General features: G+C 44.3%; 1 non-coding gene across 1 annotated transcript; it reads left to right on the top strand.

The window, feature by feature from the left end:
- The first annotated feature begins 8,176 nt into the window (after positions 1-8,176).
- LOC126033117 (U6atac minor spliceosomal RNA) lies at positions 8,177-8,297 on the top strand. The gene has a single exon (XR_007504276.1). It is a non-coding gene; the product is annotated as a U6atac minor spliceosomal RNA (small nuclear RNA).
- The last annotated feature ends 9,727 nt before the right edge of the window (positions 8,298-18,024 follow it).

The raw sequence follows: 18,024 nt of genomic DNA, 5'->3' as shown, positions 1-18,024 counted from the left end.
TCATGAATTTATATAAATTGCATAGCATTTATTCTGTTACTAAAATCACCACAAGGGTGGGAAATGATAGTACAGTGGATAGGGCTTTTGCCTTGGAAGAAGCCAACCCAGGTTCAATTCTCAACATTCCATATGGTCACCTGAACCTGCCAGGAATGATTTATAGCACAAGAGTAGCCCTGAGTGCCTCTGTTGAGTGTGCCATACAAACAAACATGAACACCATGAGGAAGTGTATTGGAAAGATGATACAAAAAGCAGGGAGGTTGTCTTGTATGTGATCAATCTGGATTCAATCGCCTTTACAGCATATTCCTCCCCCCACCAGAACTGACAGAAGTAGTTCCTAAATGCAGAGAAGTACTAAGCCCTGAGTATCAACAGATGTGGTCCCAAAACAAAAACAAAATGAAACCTTGGAGTTTTTGATGACGATCAATGTTTCTTTTGTAAATTACTTTGAGTATGATGATCATGAGAGGGAAGATCCATATCTGGAAGCCTAAGGCTTCAAAATCAGAACCTGGAGAAACATGGATCTGGAAGTAAATGCCAATGCAGGAAATAATCCACACAGTGAAAGCGGTTAAAAACAGGCTCAGAAATTCCAATAAACAAGCCTTCCACTCCTAAGAGGCAGGTAACTTAATGAAGGAAGACTGGAGAATGCCTTCATCTTTCCTGAATCCCGGGTGTTTTATATTATTAGCAAGAACCAGACCCAACCTAGGGTGGAGAACAAATACTGAGTAAGGTGGAACCCAGTAATCCAACATCAGATCACACCCTGGGGTGGAGAACAAACACTGAGTAGGGTGGACCAAGTTAAACCAACACACACACACACACACACACACACACACACACACACACATGTTATTACTGAATCTCTGTTCATAGGTCACTCCTAATAGTACTCAGATACTTCCTCTACGTCTATAAAGATGACCCTATGATCTCAGTCCCTCCTTTTATTAATGTGATTTTTCACAAGTTGACACTAGTCTGTATTCTTCCATTCTACCTCACTTCCCTTTTATAACTTAAGGAGGAACATAGAAGGTTGATTGAATAAGGAGGGCCCAAAGTTAATGGGAATGTGGAGAGTTTGATTTGCCTATTTCTCTGAAAGTCATTCATGGGCTGAGAGGAGCAAAGTGAGAGAGGGCCTCAGAAACCAGGGTCCTTTATTCCCTTCTGGGGGTTAAGGTTGCAGCCTGGAATGCTGCCTGTTCCTTTCCCTTCCACCAAGTTCTGACCAACTTCAGTGACCTCAGGCTTCTATGGCTGGTCACACTATGTTCATTACCTCCCTTCTCCTCACTTCTCCTCTCTGTACCCTCACACCTGTTTTTCTTTACAGGGCTCTTAATGTGAAATACCCAAAGCACCACAGGAGTGAGCCCAAAGTACAGAGCCAGGAGTAAGCTCTGCAGGTTATGGCCCAAAAAACAAACATATACATATAAATACACACATAAAAACTCTAAAAGCTCAATGTGTTTAGTGAGGAATTTTGTTTTTTGGTTTTGTTTTCTTTTTCAAAATAGACAACAACTTATTCCGAGGCCTATTATGTGAACCAGATAGAAGAGCTGAAAGTAGCCCTACACCCATGAGTCTGTTTTCCAAAGTGTCAACAAGTTCAACGCTACAGAAAGCTCAGAATGAAAACCAGTTTAACCAAAGGATCACACTGTCAGGTAAGGAATCCAAGAGGGGATTCAAACAGCCACAGCTGGCACCAAGCCAGTAAAAGTGAGGTGAGATTATAATGGAGAGTCCTGGCTTTCAGTCTGCTGGGTTTCAGGGAGCCCAGTCAAGATATGAATTCTGGGAGAGTTTCCATTCATATTAACAATGGTCTGTGTCCTAGTTCCTATTGGGAGCACTGTTGTAAACCCATGTATCTACACCCTCACCATAACCTTACTGAAAATATTTGAGCTATTCTGTCCTTTGGTCTGAGTTGAAAGCCCTAAGTAGTCTCCCAAGAAGACATTGAGGAAAGTGAAGAATAGAAGTTGTTGATAAAGGAGGTAAAGAGGCTGAGGAGTAGTGATGGGTATAAGATGGAGATGAGTATACTCTAGAGAATACAGCAGAAAAGGCCTTGACTTGCATGCAGCCAATGAGGAATTGATCCCCAGCATCCCATATGGTCCCCCAAACCTCACCAGGAGTAATACCTGAGAGTAGAACCAGAAGTAACCCTATGCATCACCACGTGTAGGCAAAAATAATAATAATAGAAATTGTTTTTCCCATAGCCCCAGCTCTAAATCCTGAGGGCCATCACTGTCCTTCCTCCCCCTCCATTCCTCAGGTTGCACATGCAGCCAGCAGCTCTTCCCCTAAACTAGCCCTTCCCCATCTCAGCTTCTCCTTGCTTGCTCTTCATCAGGCCCATTCCAGCCCACCGAGTGCTGCTTCAAGTTTACAACCCGTATCCTTCCACTGTACCTGATTAACTCTTTCTACCAGACCAGCAGTGAGTGCAACAATCCTGGAATCATGTAGGTGACATTGACATTACAGTGGGGGCAAGTGGAAGCCAGAGAGCAGTATTGTGGGGTAGTGGAGTGGGATTTGGGGTAGGGAGAATCCAGAAATGGGACTACCCAGTATGGCTTTCAGATGTACCAATACAGAGAGGTGACAAAAGGGCAACCTGGGGTCTTTCTGGCCCAGCAGGGAACTGAGAAGAAACTAGTCCCAGGAATGCCCACACTATAGGGCATAGAAAGAAGGTGGGAAGCTTCTGATCAGGGACATCAGATGAAGGCTAAAGATTAACAAGCATGTATCAGAGAGGGGCCTGGTGACCCTGAATGCCTCTGACAAGGAAGAAATTGATTTAGGATAAGAAAGGAATCTGGGGGCTGGTGAGGTGGCGCTAGAGGTAAGGTGTCTGCCTTGCAAGCGCTAGCCAAGGAAAGACCACGGTTCGATCCCCCGGCGTCCCATATGGTCCCCCCAAGCCAGGGGCGATTTCTGAGCACTTAGCCAGGAGTATCCCCTGAGCATCAAATAGGTGTGGCCCCAAAAACAAACAAAAAAAAAAGAAAGGAATCTGGGAAAGACTAGGAATGGGGAGCCCTTCAACTATTAATCTATCCTTCTCCATCTTGCTTCATAGCTTCTTGACCATAAAAAACCATTTGATCTGTGCCAATCCCAAAGACTACTGGGTCCAGCGCCACATCAAGAACCTCTTGAAGCAACAGTAACCAGCATGTAGTGGAGGAATGAGTACACAGCTGGGTCATAGCCCACCTCTCATTCCCAGCATTCAGCAGTTCTTCTCACCCACAAGAATGCTTTGTTCTGCTTTGAATTAAAAATCATAATGCTCTGTTCTGGTCTCATTTATGCCTACTGGATTCACCCAACTTCTGCAGAGCTAGGTTAGATACTGAGAAAACCTCAGGTACTAGACTCTGCAGTAGTTGGACAGGTACTCAACATGACTCAGAAATGTGATGGGCTGCTAAGAAACTGGGCAAAAGAATCATTTGCTGGAGAAATGACCCTGTGGGAAAAAACCCTAGTGTGGGCCACACTAGGCATTGTTCAGAAGCTACTCCTGAATCCATGCTTGGGAGTCACTCTCAGAAGTAGTCAGGGTGACTGGAATCAAACTAGAGTCAGTCCATACAAGGTGAATGTCTAAATACCACTTTTTACAAGCCAAGCACAAGGCTGAACCATCTCTGCAATGATCTAGATTAAGCTTTACAACTGTAGAATTATGAATTATCACCCACTTTTCTGGTAAATCTTCAGGAAAACCTCTCTATAGTATCAAATCCTGTGGTTCCTTTTTTAATATGCTATATCCAAGACCTTTAGTTCTGCCTTCTAGGATAGAAAATTATTCATGAATAAACTTCCTAAACCCTTGGTCTCCTTTAGATATTAGATTGTAGTGTTTCATCTTACTCATGTTTGCATGTCCTAAAAGGTACAACAGAAAGTACCCATACCAGGTATTCAGGATGAGGGTAAAGGAGAGATTGAAGGGGATAGAGGGAGAGAGGGAGGGAGGGATAGAATAATACAGGAAATTATAGACAGTCTCTGCTCCAATAGTAACACCTGTTGCCTGCAAAGAATCTCAGACTCATTTTCAGAATTCAAGGAGGAGCACTGATAAGTATGAAAATGATTACATAAGCTCTTGGCACCTGCCTTAGTCACCTGCTTTCTCCAGGTGCCAAGAAGCAGGCGGTGGAAGGATGTTAATGACACAATCAGGTTCCCTGACCTCCTCATCTTCATAAACAAGTGAATTGAGTAATCTACACACACACACACACACACACACAAATCTTAACTTAAGCTGTAGAGATATTACAGTAATTAATGTACTTGCTTTGTATGAGGATCCCATTTCAATCCTCTGGCATTACATATAATCTAAGCAAGCCCAGGAGTGATCACCCAAGCTGAGCCCTATATCAGAAATGAATTCTAAGCAGGGACAAAGCAATAGCACAGTGAGTAGGGCATTTTCCTTGCATGTGGCTTACTCATGTTCTATTCCTGGCATCCCATATGGTTCTCCAAACCTGCCAGGAGTAATTTCTGAGAGCAGATTCAGAAATAAACTCTATTGCTAGGTATGGCCCAAAAACTAAATAAATAAATGAATGAATAAATAAATAAATAAAATCCTGTGCATAGCAGGTGTGGCCCCAAATTCTACAATTATTTAAAAAATAAATAAAAACTTCACCACCACTCACTTTCTTGAATCAACCAGAACTCAAAGAATCATGTATTTTACTACATGATCAGCAAAATTTTATACCAAAATTTTTTTGCAAAAAATGTGGGGTTGACTATATGTAAAGCTTTTTAAAAAAAAAAGTGCTAGTTCACTTAAAAACATTTATTAACATATTGTCTGTGTAACAATTCAGGATGTGTGTAATTCATAAGTAATCCATAAACAGTTATGACTATGTCAAAATTAATATTCTGGAGCCAAAGTGATAGCACAATAGGGAGGGCCCTTGCCTTGAATTCAAGTTCAATCCCTGGGATCATTCTCTATTTTGGAATACAATAAAAATGGTGGTTCAAGGGTTTGTTCACAGTCAGACAATATGTGAGCACTGACTATTGTAGGCCTCTGGCTCAAATGTGCATGCATCCTATACACCTTGTGTGTGTGTGTGTGTGAGAGAGAGAGGGGGGGGGGAGGGAGAGAGGGTGAGGAGGGAGGGAGAGAGAGGGAAAAAGAGAAAGAGAGAGAAAGAGGGGAGGGAGAGAGATAGAGAGAAAGAGAGAGATATTATTAGAACAAATCCTGCAGCACTCAGTGGTACTCCTAGCTTAGAATTGTGTGCTTAGAATTTACTCCTGCTGGAGATCATACGGGATTCTGGTAATCAAACTCAGGTCAGCCACATGTAAGGCAATTACCCTGCCAGTTGTGCTGTCTCTCTAGCCCACATGGGCAGTACAATGACCAGAATAATACCACAAGGCCACCACAGGATGAAAGTCTACAAACCAACTTGGGGGGGGGGGGCTAAAAAACAGGATATGATGCTTATGCTGTGAAATATGGTCTATTTTCCCCATTTATGAACTGTCAAACAAACAACCTCTAAACATTTGCTCTTCTGCTTCCTTCTACTCCCAAACACTTCTGAAACTCACAATCCACCAACAGCAAAATCCTTCATTTCCTCAGAAGGTTTCGACCTGAAACAAGCATTTGAAGAAAGAAGATGCTGAATGGTAAAGCCTGTTGAGGGCAAAGGCTGGCTGGAGCTTCACAACCAGCCAGACACAGAAAAGAGGCTCGGGGTGGGGAGAGTAGAAACTGGGGTTTACAAGAGGCAGAGGGTGTTGCTGTGAGTGTGCAGGACAGACTATGGGTACGTGAGTGTGGATGTTGGGAAGGATATGAATGTGGAAATGAACTGTAGGGCCATGAAGTGGGGATGTAAAGTTGAGTGTGTGGAAGTGTAAATGGAGTGTATGAGTTTGGGGCTGAAGTGTCATTGTGGGAGTATGATTGGGGAGCTGTAAAGGATAGACTGGGAACATAATTTGGGTTGGGGGGAGTAAGAGTGAAGTGTGCTGGGTGTGGAGGTGTGGGGGTGCAGTGGGAGTATGAAACCGAGGATTGGGGTCTGGGAGTGGGACTGGGGTTTAAGTGTGGGGTGGGGTCAATTTACTTCTGGAGGTAGAGCGTGAGTGGCACTGGAGCGCCCTCTGGCCACCATATTGAGGAACTGCATGTCAGGTGGAAGGAGAAAGCAGCCAACAAGCCCTAAAACCTATTCAAGCTCCAAAGTCCAAAGAGATCAATGGGGGCACTAGAACAAGCACAACACCCTAGCAACTAACAGGGAACCATGGGTCAGCACATGGTCTTTCTGGCTCATTAGCAACATAATATGCGACATGAAAGAGTGTAAATGCCAGCCCTGTTTATGGGCAGGAGAGGGCCACCTCTTCAGAGATCATTCACCCTGTCCCAACCATACTGTGTCTCTCTGCTTTGCCTCATTTTCCCACATTCAGGCCAATGGGCATGCAGAACCTTCTTGGCCCTATCTCCTTTTCCTTTGCACAAACACATCTTAGAAATTCCCCTGTGTGCCAGTCCCGCCTCTGCCCGCCCTCCCTCTCAACAAACCAGGGATATTCTACCCTTTCTCCTCCTCTCTAAGAAGTCAGAGTCCAGAAAGTTGACAGCACACAGCTCGGGCCTGCCCAGAAGCTGAGCAGTCTCACTGAGAAGATGAAGTTCTTCATAGCCGCCTTCCTTCTCCTCACCCTCCTCTTCACCTCCACTTTGGTTTCTCACTGCCAGTCAAGTCAGTGCTCAGCAAGGAGGAATGGTGGAGAGTGAAGGTCAGGACTGTCACCAGCCTAGAGGCCTCTTGCCTCCTCAAGCAGCACAGAGACCTCCAAAGCCCCTGATGAGGCTGGACCATGATTTTTCCCTCTGAGATTGTTCCAGAAAGCTGGGCTCAGATGACCTCTGGACTCAGATGACCTCAGCAAGCCAGGAGATGGAGAACAGGTTAGGAGAAAGGAAGTAATGGGGGGGGGGATGGCGAGGGGCTGAGGGCACACAGAGCAGCTAGGAAAGCTGACTGCAGGGCTGTTTGGGGCTAAGCCCAGAAATGGGGAGTCAGAACCTGGACACTCCTACCAGGGAGGAAGGGAGGGAGGGAGAAAGGGAGGGAGGAAGGAAGGAAGGAAGGAAGGAAGGAAGGAAGGAAGGAAGGAAGGAAGGAAGGAAGGAAGGAAGGAAGGAAGGAAGGAAGGAAGGAAGGAAGGAAGGAAGGAAGGAAGGAAGGAAGGAAGGAAGAGAGTGAGGGAAGAAGGAAGGAAGGAAGCAAGGAAGGAAGGAAGGAAGGAAGGAAGGAAGGAAGGAAGGAAGGAAGGAAGGAAGGAAGGAAGGAAGGAAGGAAGGAAGGAAGGAAGGAAGGAAGGAAGGAAGGAAGGAAGGAAGGGCATGGATACTGGGGTGCTACTGGAACTCCACAGAACCTCATAAGATGTTGGGGTGTCCTTTGAGGGTCTCACAGCCCTCAGCTCTTCATCCAAGGCCCAAGACAAAACAAAACTACAAAAAACAAGAGGCCCTGTCAGGGTTGAGAGCTAGGGACATTCGCCATGGCCTCTGGAGACAGGGGTTTGCATAACCCACTCCCTCCCACTGCCTCTTCTATCACTGTTTGACCTGAGGAGAGAGGAAGAACTCAGACATCCAGACCCACCATATCTGCCTTGGCCACACCCAACTCCACCCCAATTTTCTCCCTAAGGCCTTTTTTGCCTGTACAAACACTGGGGGAGTGAGGTTCACACACATCATGTCATCGGCTGTTACCTCAGGAGACCCAACCCCTGAAAACAGAACTAGAAGAACTAGAACAGAAAAAGCCCATGGAAGCACAGAATAGCCAGGAGCTCTTGCTTCCCAGATCCTCCCACCAGCAGGATTCTCCTTCTCCAGGTTTAGAAGCTCTGGAGGTCTCTGTCTGCCTCCTGCGCTGTCTTAGCTGACAAGCAGTCAGGGAAGCTCCAGGGAAGCACCATGCTAAGAACCGGGAAAGACCAGCCTCCTGAAAGTATCAGAGAAGATAAAGAGCATTTCCAGGCAAACTGAGAACTCATTGCTGTTACAGAAATCTGAGCAAGACTGTTGTATGAAAGGAGAAAAGGTTAGCAATTTCTTAGACTAGGATGAAAGACTTCAGCTTGCAGCATGCATAAGGTTAAAGCACTGCTAACTATTTCATGATATCTAACCAATGTTTTTGGAGTGTAGAGTATTATGCTGAGCTAAATGAGTCAGAGAGTGAGGGAGAGGCATAAAATAAGTGCATTCATTTGTGTGATACTCTTATGATGTACCCATAAAGTTTGGTATGACAATACACATTTTTGGTACGAGTAATCATATGGGATGCCAGGATTCAAACCACCATTGATTCTAGGTCTGCCCCTTTCAAGGCAAATGCCCTACTTCTATGCTATCTCTCCTATCTAATTTTTGGTTGGTTGGTTGGTTGGTTGGTTGGTTGGTTGGTTTGGTTTGGTTGGTTTGGGGGCCACATCTAGTGATTCTTAGGGCTTACTCCTGACTTTGTAGTCAGAAATTATTCCTGGCAGTGCTCAGGGGACAATAAGGAATGCCAGGAATCAAATCTGGGTTGGTTACATGGAAGGCAAATGCCATAATTGTATTTTCACTCCAATAAATGTTTGTCCAATCAAGTCTCAGTCTACTGGCAGAAGCAGATTTTACTTAACAAAACTCAGTTCAGAGGTTAGAGGTGGTAAAGCTACATTCTTCCAGGTATTCATTTTTTTCACTTTCTCTGTTAGCCATCTCTGCAAGCTGATGGCTCTCCATGGAAGGAGAGAGACACCAGGGGTGGATGCTAAGAGCAGGTGTCCACAGGCTCCCTCTCTAGCTCTGGGTCTCAGCTTTCCATTTTATTCCCGAGTCAGTGAATGCTCCACACAGCTGCTGCACAAAGTATATTCAGAGAGTGATGCCCAAGAAGCAGGTGGTGAGATACAGAAAGACCCTCAACTGTAACCTGTCAGCAATCATGTGAGAGGGGTGGGATGGGAGATCCAAAATCAAGACATCTTCTTGCTAGAAAAAAAAAAGGGGGGGGTGGTAATTAAAGAAAGGGTATTGACAATCATAGTCCATGCCTGGGTTGGATTCTTGCTAGTGCCTCTTCCAGCTAGGTGCCCCCAACAAATGAATGGTGATTATAATGAAACCCAAACCTGAGAGTCTTTTTTGTTTGTTTATTTTTGGGCCACACCCAGCAGTGCTCAGGAGTTACTTCCGGTTCTAAACTCTGGGTACATTATGGGATCCTGGTGATCAAATCCAGGTACAGCTGCTCACAAGGAAAGGGCCCAACTTGCTGTCTTATTGCTCCAGTCTCAAGCCCAAGGGTCTTGACTATGAGGAAGGGTATGAAAGAAGGAAGATGATGTCCTATAGAAGCCAGAAATAGGGGCCTTCCCAGATGAGTGGGGAGGTGAAGGGAGGTGGTAAGAGCATGAGCCAACACTCCGTGAGCCATATGGGAAGAGACTTGAACTCAACTTCATCAGACCTATTCTATAGCCCTAACCATCTGATTCTGCCTCCACAGCTTCACCAACAAAAAGGGCCAAGAGGTCTGTGCCAACCCCAACATCAAATGGGTCCAAGATTACCTCAAGGATCCCAATATACCTATGCTGCCTCACAAAGGGCTGAACCAGAATAAAAAGGCACCATCAAAGCAAAACTAACCTGAGGGCCTTCACTCCTTGGGAGGGCCTGGCCTTGGAGGAATCTCTGATTCAAGGGGGGGAAGTCAGCAGCAGTTTCCAAAGTGATGGCAAGTGTTTCTTTGGTCTCCGGAGGAAAAGACCCATAGCAAAAGAGGCATGAAGAGATATTCTTTTTTTTTTTTTGGTTTTTTTTTGGGGGGGGGCCACACCCGGCAGTGCTCAGGGGTTACTCCTGGCTGTCTGCTCAGAAATAGCTCCTGGCAGGCACGGGGGACCATATGGGACACCGGGATTCAAACCAACCACCTTTGGTCCTGGATCGGCTGCTTGCAAGGCAAACGCCGCTGTGCTATCTCTCCGGGCCTGAAGAGATACATTCTTAATATATAGGAAAGATCTTTCATTTCCTTCTCTCTGTTCTCATCACTCACTTTGGCCATCATACTGTCCAAGCTCTCCACTTCCACCAGCCAGTCCTGCTCTGACCTCAGCCTCATCCACAGCCCAAAGAACTTGAACTTCTCTTCCAATCATCCACTCTAGCCTAGTTCCCTTTCTACTTACATCATTCTTTTCTGTTCTTTTTTACTGTTTCTTTACTCTTCTTCTACTACTTTTTCCATTTTTCTGCTTTTCTTTTAAAGTATAACTCTCTAAAAAATAAAAATAAAAAAATATAACTCTCTACTAACACTAATGAATAAATTTTAAGATAACACTGTAGGGAAGCAAACAATGTGATTGAAGATGGTGTATTGGAACATGACATGTGAAACTTTGTAATTCACACGGTCTCAAATAAAATTAATAAATAACAAGTTACAAAAAATAAAAAATAAATAAAATATAACTTTCCGGGCTGGTGAGGTGGCGCTAGAAGTAAGGTGTCTGCCTTGCAAGCGCTAGCCAAGGAAGGACCACGGTTCAATCCCCCGGCGTCCCATATGGTCCCCCCAAGCCAAGGGCTATTTCTGAGTGCTTATCCAGAAGTAACCCCTGAGCATCAAACGGGTGTGGCCAAAAATAAAAAATAAAAAAAAAAAAAAAATATATATATATATATATATATAAAACTTTCTCCTCACAGCCCAAAATGGGAATATATTTACATGAGATTTCTGTCCCTGTTGCAAAGATTTTATCTGAAACCCAATATTTGGTCTTCCTGCCATGTCTGGCCTAGGTGTTGCCTACCTACCCAGAATAAAAGAGAGCTAGCTGTGAATCTCCAGCTCCCCACTGGGCTGTATGGGGCATGGAAGGGGTTTACATTAGGATATGGGTCAAAACTTTGTGGTCCCAAATGCCATCACTCAATAAATGAAATGCTCCTTATTTCTTATTTCCATCCTGACTCCTTTGTTTCCTGCTTTCTTTCTTTCCATCAGGGTGTTAAAAAGAACTTAATATGCTTTATCAGGTGCTTCACTGTTGTTTAAAATAATAAAGAGGGCCCTTAAGATGGAGCTGGATGGAGATGGAGGCCTTTGTCCTTAGGTTCAGGACCACATGGCTCCATCCCCCATTAACTGGCAGGTCATCATCTTCAGGTGGTTGCAGCAGGTAGAAATCTCATCCAGAGACAGGCATCAGAAAATATTAGCTTTATTCATGCCCTATCCAACACATGTGTGGTCAATCTTAACCATTTACGCATGCTATCCTTAGCTTGCCCTGAGTCTTAGCCTTTCCAGCCATGTCTCCTCCAACCTCCATGCTGGCAAATCCTTAATCCAGGTAAATGAAAATTCCTCTCCATGCTGGCAAAGTCCCTCATCCAGGTAAATGCAAATTCCCCCCCTGTGGCCCTGAGGCCACACCTTTATAATCTCCCCCAAGATCCCCCCCATTCCTGGGAGGGCCTTGCAGGTAGTTACACGTAAATCGGAGGTAGAGTCACATCTCTCCCTTCTCTGAAATGTAAATGAAGCTTTTGTTATCCTGACTCCGCCTTTAGCCAAAGACAGGTAATATTTCCAAAGCAACAATATAATAAAGTGAAAATTAACATACCAGCCCTTTTCAAAAACATAACATTTCTGCAAAATATACCATACACCTGTAACTTAAAAAAAAATTCTTTTTTCAATGCTTTTTACCAAGCACTATCCTGGAACTTCTTTTTGTTCCTACACCTTTAAACTATTTGGGGGAACTTTTTGTTCCTATTAACCTTCCCTACTCACAAACACAAAAGCATAAATACAGAACATACATTTTAAAAAACAGGCTAATACATCAAAATACACAATAAAACATTATACCATTGGAAACATTAACTATGGAAAACAATAAAGCACATTTAAATCACAAAGAAAATGACTTAATCAAGACAAAGATGCAGGCGGTTAGAAATCAGATCTTTTAGTTGGACTAAGCTGTATTACTTCACCACATTCCCTTGAGAATTTTGTCTACAACAGAAATTAGAAGTTAGAGAGTTGACATAGCCCCAGGGCCAGACATATACACTCTATCTCCCCTTCTCTCTGTCTCCAATTTCAACAGCCAGGGATGGACTCAGGCAAAATTCAATATTTCTTCAAAATGCTTTTGTAAAGACAAAAAAGTCAGGCTGTTAAAACTACACATTTAAGAAAAACCAACACAGGGTGGGAGTAGGGGAGATCTCCAGGTCAGGGGTACAAGCTTTACATATCAAGAACCACACTTCAGTCTCCAGCACCACTCAGCCAAGCAATGTTGCATCACAGGACCCCAGTGTTAAACTATTGGGTGCAGTTGGCTGAGAATCATGGGGGGTGATCTCTGGGCCCCTTGACCACTGCTAGGAGAATCAAAAGAAGAAAAAGGAGCGCCAATAAAAAGAGGCATTAGTACAGCAGATAAGATGTTTTCTTTGCATGTGGCCAACCCAGGTTTGATCCATGGCATCTCATATGGTCCCCCAAACATCACCAGGAATGAGCACTGAGTGCAGAACCAGTAGTAATTCCTGAACACAGCTGGGTTGGTCTTCCTCCCACAAAAAGTAAAAAAAAAATAAATAAAAAGGAAGCATAGTTGGTGACATGACTATTCTGAAAGCAGGCAATACCTGAAGCTGGAGTCTGAGAATGGTGCTCAGCTGTCCATGGTGGCCACACCCAGTGCACCCCACCCCCAGCCGAGGACTCTGTCCAGGCTGGTCATCCATCCCAGTGGTTCACTGAGAGTTTGCTCCAGAAAAACACACAGAGTGGTGACAAGTGTAGGAATGAGTGTCTGGCAACATCCCAAAAGGAGATGATGAACTTCTACAAGGTACCCCAAGCTTTCCTACTCCCTGCCCTCCTCAAGATTTGGGGCTTTGCCTCATCTTAAGCTCTAGGACATGCTCCAGAGGGTCAGTGTTACAGTACAGTGGGTAGGACATTTGTATTGCATGCAGCCAACTGGATTAGATCCCCAGCACCCCATATAGTCCTCTAAGCACCCCCATATGATCCAAGAATAGAGCCAGGAATAAGCCCTGAGCACCACTGGGTGTGACCTAAAAATAAATAAATAAGCTCCAGAAAAGCCCCAATTTCCCCTTTCTTTCACATTCCTAAAGGACTGGAATGACTTTATTTTTCTCTTTGCTGGTTTAGGTCCATGGTGGAGAGTTAGTGTGTGTGTGAAAATGGGCATCTCCTCTGTACTGTTTCTCATGTAGTCTTAGTGGCATTAAGTACTTTCATAGTGTTGTGCTGCCAGCACCAGAAGTGTTCATCATTGGAAACAAAAGTTCTAGGCCCAGTAGACCGTAACTTCACACTCCTCTCCCAGCCCGAGAAACCACTGCTCCACTTTCTGCCCCTTGTGAACTTGACTATGGTGAGCAGCAGGGCCTGAGCACTGTGGGTAGGAGTGCCCAGAGTATATGTCTCTTTGTGACATGTTTATTTGGCTTAGCATAATGTCTTCAATATTGAGCCATGTTATACGGTATGTGCTGGGGCTCCCTAGCAGTTAAAGGCACTTGGATATTTCATCACATGACTTTACCCAGATATCCATGTCCCTCATCACATTTGTAAGCATCCGGTTCTTGGCTCCTTTAGCCAAAGTAAGTGGATCTTGGTTTCCATTACCTGTACCAAGAGCTTTTGTCTTCTTAGCAGTGCTTAAGAGCCCGTGTGGGACTGGGGTCAAACTTCCTGACTGCAAAGCATAAGCTCTGCTTCTACATCAGATTCAGCCCTTGTGCCACTGTGAGTTTCTGTTTCTCAATCCAAAGTTTTCTTTCCACTTTCTGACTAGCCAACTCAAAGGTTCCAGCTGCTCATGCTCAGACTTCTCCAGGAGCTCAGGGATAACAGAAATGCCACCAAATACAATTGAATGGGACAGAGACCATTGCCTCCAGTGGCCAGAGTGGACAAGCAGGAGTTTTGGCAGGGCATGGATTGACCCACAAACACACAGAGCACAGCAAGGTCAGTTTATTTACCTAAGGCAACAGAGTAAAATCCTGAGCCAGACCCAAGTCAACATCAGGGAAGATGAGTTCAAAGGTCTAAAGGGGTGTACGAGGTCAAAACAGAAAGCCAGAAAGCACATGCCAGAATGCTGAATTCTAGAAAAGTGAATGAGAAGTGACATTGTCTTGTTTTTGTTCTTGTTTTTGTTTTGAGGAATTGTGGAGAGGAAAGGAAATGGTCAGAGGAGTTTGGGGTTGAGAATATAAGTTTGAAAATCTAATTTAAAGTCTAAATACAAGTCAAATCTGTGTCCCTATGGCCTCATTCATACTCTAAAGCTCACCGAATACTCCTAATGCTTCCAAACCTGAAGGACTTATCTCCTGTGAATTCAAATTTATTCTCTTTATTTATTTTTGTTTGGGCAGCCAAGCCCAACTGTGCACAGGAGTTGTTTCTTCTACACTCAGGAATTACTCCTGGCAGTGCTCAGGGAATCGTTTGGGATACCAAAGATCAAGCCCAGGTCAACTGTATGGAAAGTAAGCACCCTATCCAGTATACTATCTCTCTGGCCCCTGATCTGTTTTTATAAAGAAATATTGAAAACACAAATAAATTTTTAAAATAAGTAAAAACATAAAGAAATACTGAGGGTCCAGGGAGATGGTACAGAGGTCAGGAGGCCATGTGATATGTGCAAGGCTCTAAGCTCTATTGTTGACATAACATGACCCACCACCCCCATCCCTATGCTCCAGCTCCACCAATCAATATCACATCATTGAGAATCACTGGGCCCTGTTGGCCAAGTATTACTGCAGTGGTCCTTAGGGCTCCCTAAGCATTGCTTAAGAGCCCTCCCCCATATAAGCATAAAACAATAACAACAAAAATATATTCTGGTTACTGTATAGTCCTGGATCACTGGGGGTTAATCAAGACCCCTTAGAAGAGCCTGCAATATCCAGTCATGATTGATGGGACTGGGCCCAGGAGGAAGAGCTAGAGGTAGACAGTGAGCAGCTTATGGGAGCTACTTGATGGCTAGAACTAAAAGGACAAACTGAAAAAGAGATGAGCTTTTAGAAACTGAGTGGTGAAATAAGCAGAAGCTTGAGTAACAGGAGGAGGATGATACAAGTTACAAAACTGGAGACTTGTCAGGGATGAGAAACAAACCAGGGGGTAAGAGCAGGAGTTCTATGTGACCAAAAAACACTGAAATGTCCATGTGACACACAGAGTCTGGAGTTGGCTAAGGGAGGCTGGGTGTCAGGAAAGCATCACAGTGCAGTTCTAAAATCCTGGACAACTTGGGATCTGCTGAGGAGTGTTTAGTGAGCAAAGGGACTCAAGCAAGGGGAACCAAGGGCAGGAATGGGAAAGGAAGAAGAAGGCATGACCAGGAGAAGGCACCCCAAATAAAGAAAGTAAGATAAAATAGCCTTAGGATCCAAGGGACCAAAGAGATAGCATGGAGGTAAGGCATTTGTCTTGCATGCAGACGGACGGTGGTTCGAATCCCTGCATCCCATATGGTCCCCCGAGCCTGCCAGGAGCAATTTCTAAGCGTAGAGCCAGGAGTAACCCCTGAGTGCTGCTGGGTGTGACTAAAAAAAACAAACAAACAAAAAAGATAACCTAAGGATCCAAAAGAAGGAAATAACTCAAGAAAGGGGGTGTGGAGAGACAAGTGTTCTGACTATTTGCAGATAATATGATACTATATTTAGGAAATCCTAAAGTCTACCAAATAGCTCCCAGAAACAATAGATAAACAATAATAAAGGGTCAGGCAACAAAATTAATATGCAAAAGTTCATAAAATTCCTACTTGCAAATAATGAAAGAGAAGAGAGAAAGAGTTCTTTTTCTTTTTTTTTCTTTTTTTTTTTGGTTTTTTTTTGGGGGGGGGGGCCACACCCGGCATTGCTCAGGAGTTACTCCTGGCTGTCTGCTCAGAAATAGCTCCTGGCAGGCACGGGGTACCATATGGGACACCGGGATTCGAACCAACCACCTTTGGTCCTGGATCGGCTGCTTGCAAGGCAAACGCCGCTGTGCTATCTCACCGGGCCCAAGAGTTCTTTTTCAATCTCATTCACAACTGTGTCTCAGAAAATCAAGTACCTCTAAAGAAGATTAACTAAAGAGGTAGAGGACCTATCCAAAGAAAACTACAAAACTTCAAGAAATAAAAGAGGCCATGAGGAAATGAAAATGCATCCCCTGCTTATGGACTGGGAGAATTAATATCATCAAAATGGCAATACTCGCCAAGACATTGTACAGATTCAATGCGGTTTCTATAAGGATATCATAACTTTTTATTCAAATAAAAAGATCAAGCACTAATGAAATTCATATAGAAAAATAACCCCACTTCAAAATAGCTAAATCCTTGGTGGGGAGAAATGAAAGGCCGCTCTTTACCCAACTTAAAACTTTTCTACAAAGCAGTAGTAATTAAAACAGCATGGTACTGAAATAAAGACAGACCCTCAGATCAATGAAACAGAATTAGATATCTTTTTTTTTTTTTTTTTGGATCTCAACCAGCGGCAGCGGCGCTCAGGGATTACTCCTGACACTGAGCTCAGAAATTGCCCCTGGTTGGTTTGGGGAGATCCCATGTCGAAGGCCTTCTCCCTAACTTGGGTTGCTGAGGGCCTTAATAGGCCCCCAGCTGTCCCGTCTTCTGCCCCCGGGCCTCCAGGCCTTCCTTCCCTGGGTGCCAGCCCAGGTGGCCAGACAAGGTGGGTGTCCGGTGGTCCCCCCTGGATGGGGTCCCAAGCTTTCCCCGCCCTTCCCCCAGCACTAGGTGGGAAGGGCATAGGGTGGAGGGTAGGCAGATCCTGGCTTCCGGCTCTCTACCGAATCCTTTCTTAATCTGGAGACTAGCTCTAGCAAGCATGGGTGGTGGGTCCTAACTTGAGGTGTGCTGAGATTTGCTCTGTTGCACTAAGGTTGTCACTGGCAATTTCTTACCAGTCTATATGTTCAAAACATATATATATACATATATATATACATATATTAAGAGTATTTCCTATCCTTAAGTTATGTTTTGCGTATGCGGAATGTCCATTTTGTATTCTGCCCTTTCGCACACCCCTACAAAGCTCATTTTTACTCCTTAACTTTCTCACCCCCCCCCCACCATTAGTAACCAACATTACTCTTTTTAACTTCAGTACCGCAAAATCTTAATCACAAACCAAAGCCGTGCATTGGAACTAACAACCCCCAACTATTTCAAAAGACATAAAATGGACACGTATGTCTTTTGAATATTTATGTGTTTTTTTCTCTGAAAGCTATAAGTCTTACTAAATATTCTCTTATACAGTGACAATTCTAACAAATTTTTATCTTTTCTTCTCTTTGTGAGCTGTTCAATAAGGAATTTTGGTGAAAGAGTCCTCCAGTTTAATGCTTATGATTGAACCATGTCATGGGGATTGTTGGACTTTTTCTTTTTTTTTTTTTTTTTTTTTTTTTTTTTTTTTTTTTTTTTGGTTTTTGGGCCACACCCTGTGACGCTCAGGGGTTACTCCTGGCTATGCGCTCAGAAGTTGCTCCTGGCTTCTTGGGGGACCATATGGGACGCCGGGGGATCGAACCGCGGTCCGTCCTAGGCTAGCGCAGGCAAGGCAGGCACCTTACCTCCAGCGCCACCGCCCGGCCCCCAAAATGTTTTTTTTTTTTTTTTTTTTTTTTTTTGGTTTTTGGGTCACACCCGGTAACGCTCAGGGGTTACTCCTGGCTATGTGCTCAGAAGTTGCTCCTGGCTTGGGGGACCATATGGGACACCGGGGGATCGAACCACGGT

Source organism: Suncus etruscus, chromosome 1, assembly GCF_024139225.1.
Source record: "Suncus etruscus isolate mSunEtr1 chromosome 1, mSunEtr1.pri.cur, whole genome shotgun sequence".
Lineage (NCBI taxonomy): Eukaryota > Metazoa > Chordata > Mammalia > Eulipotyphla > Soricidae > Suncus > Suncus etruscus.
This window is presented reverse-complemented; position numbering and strand designations above follow the sequence as displayed.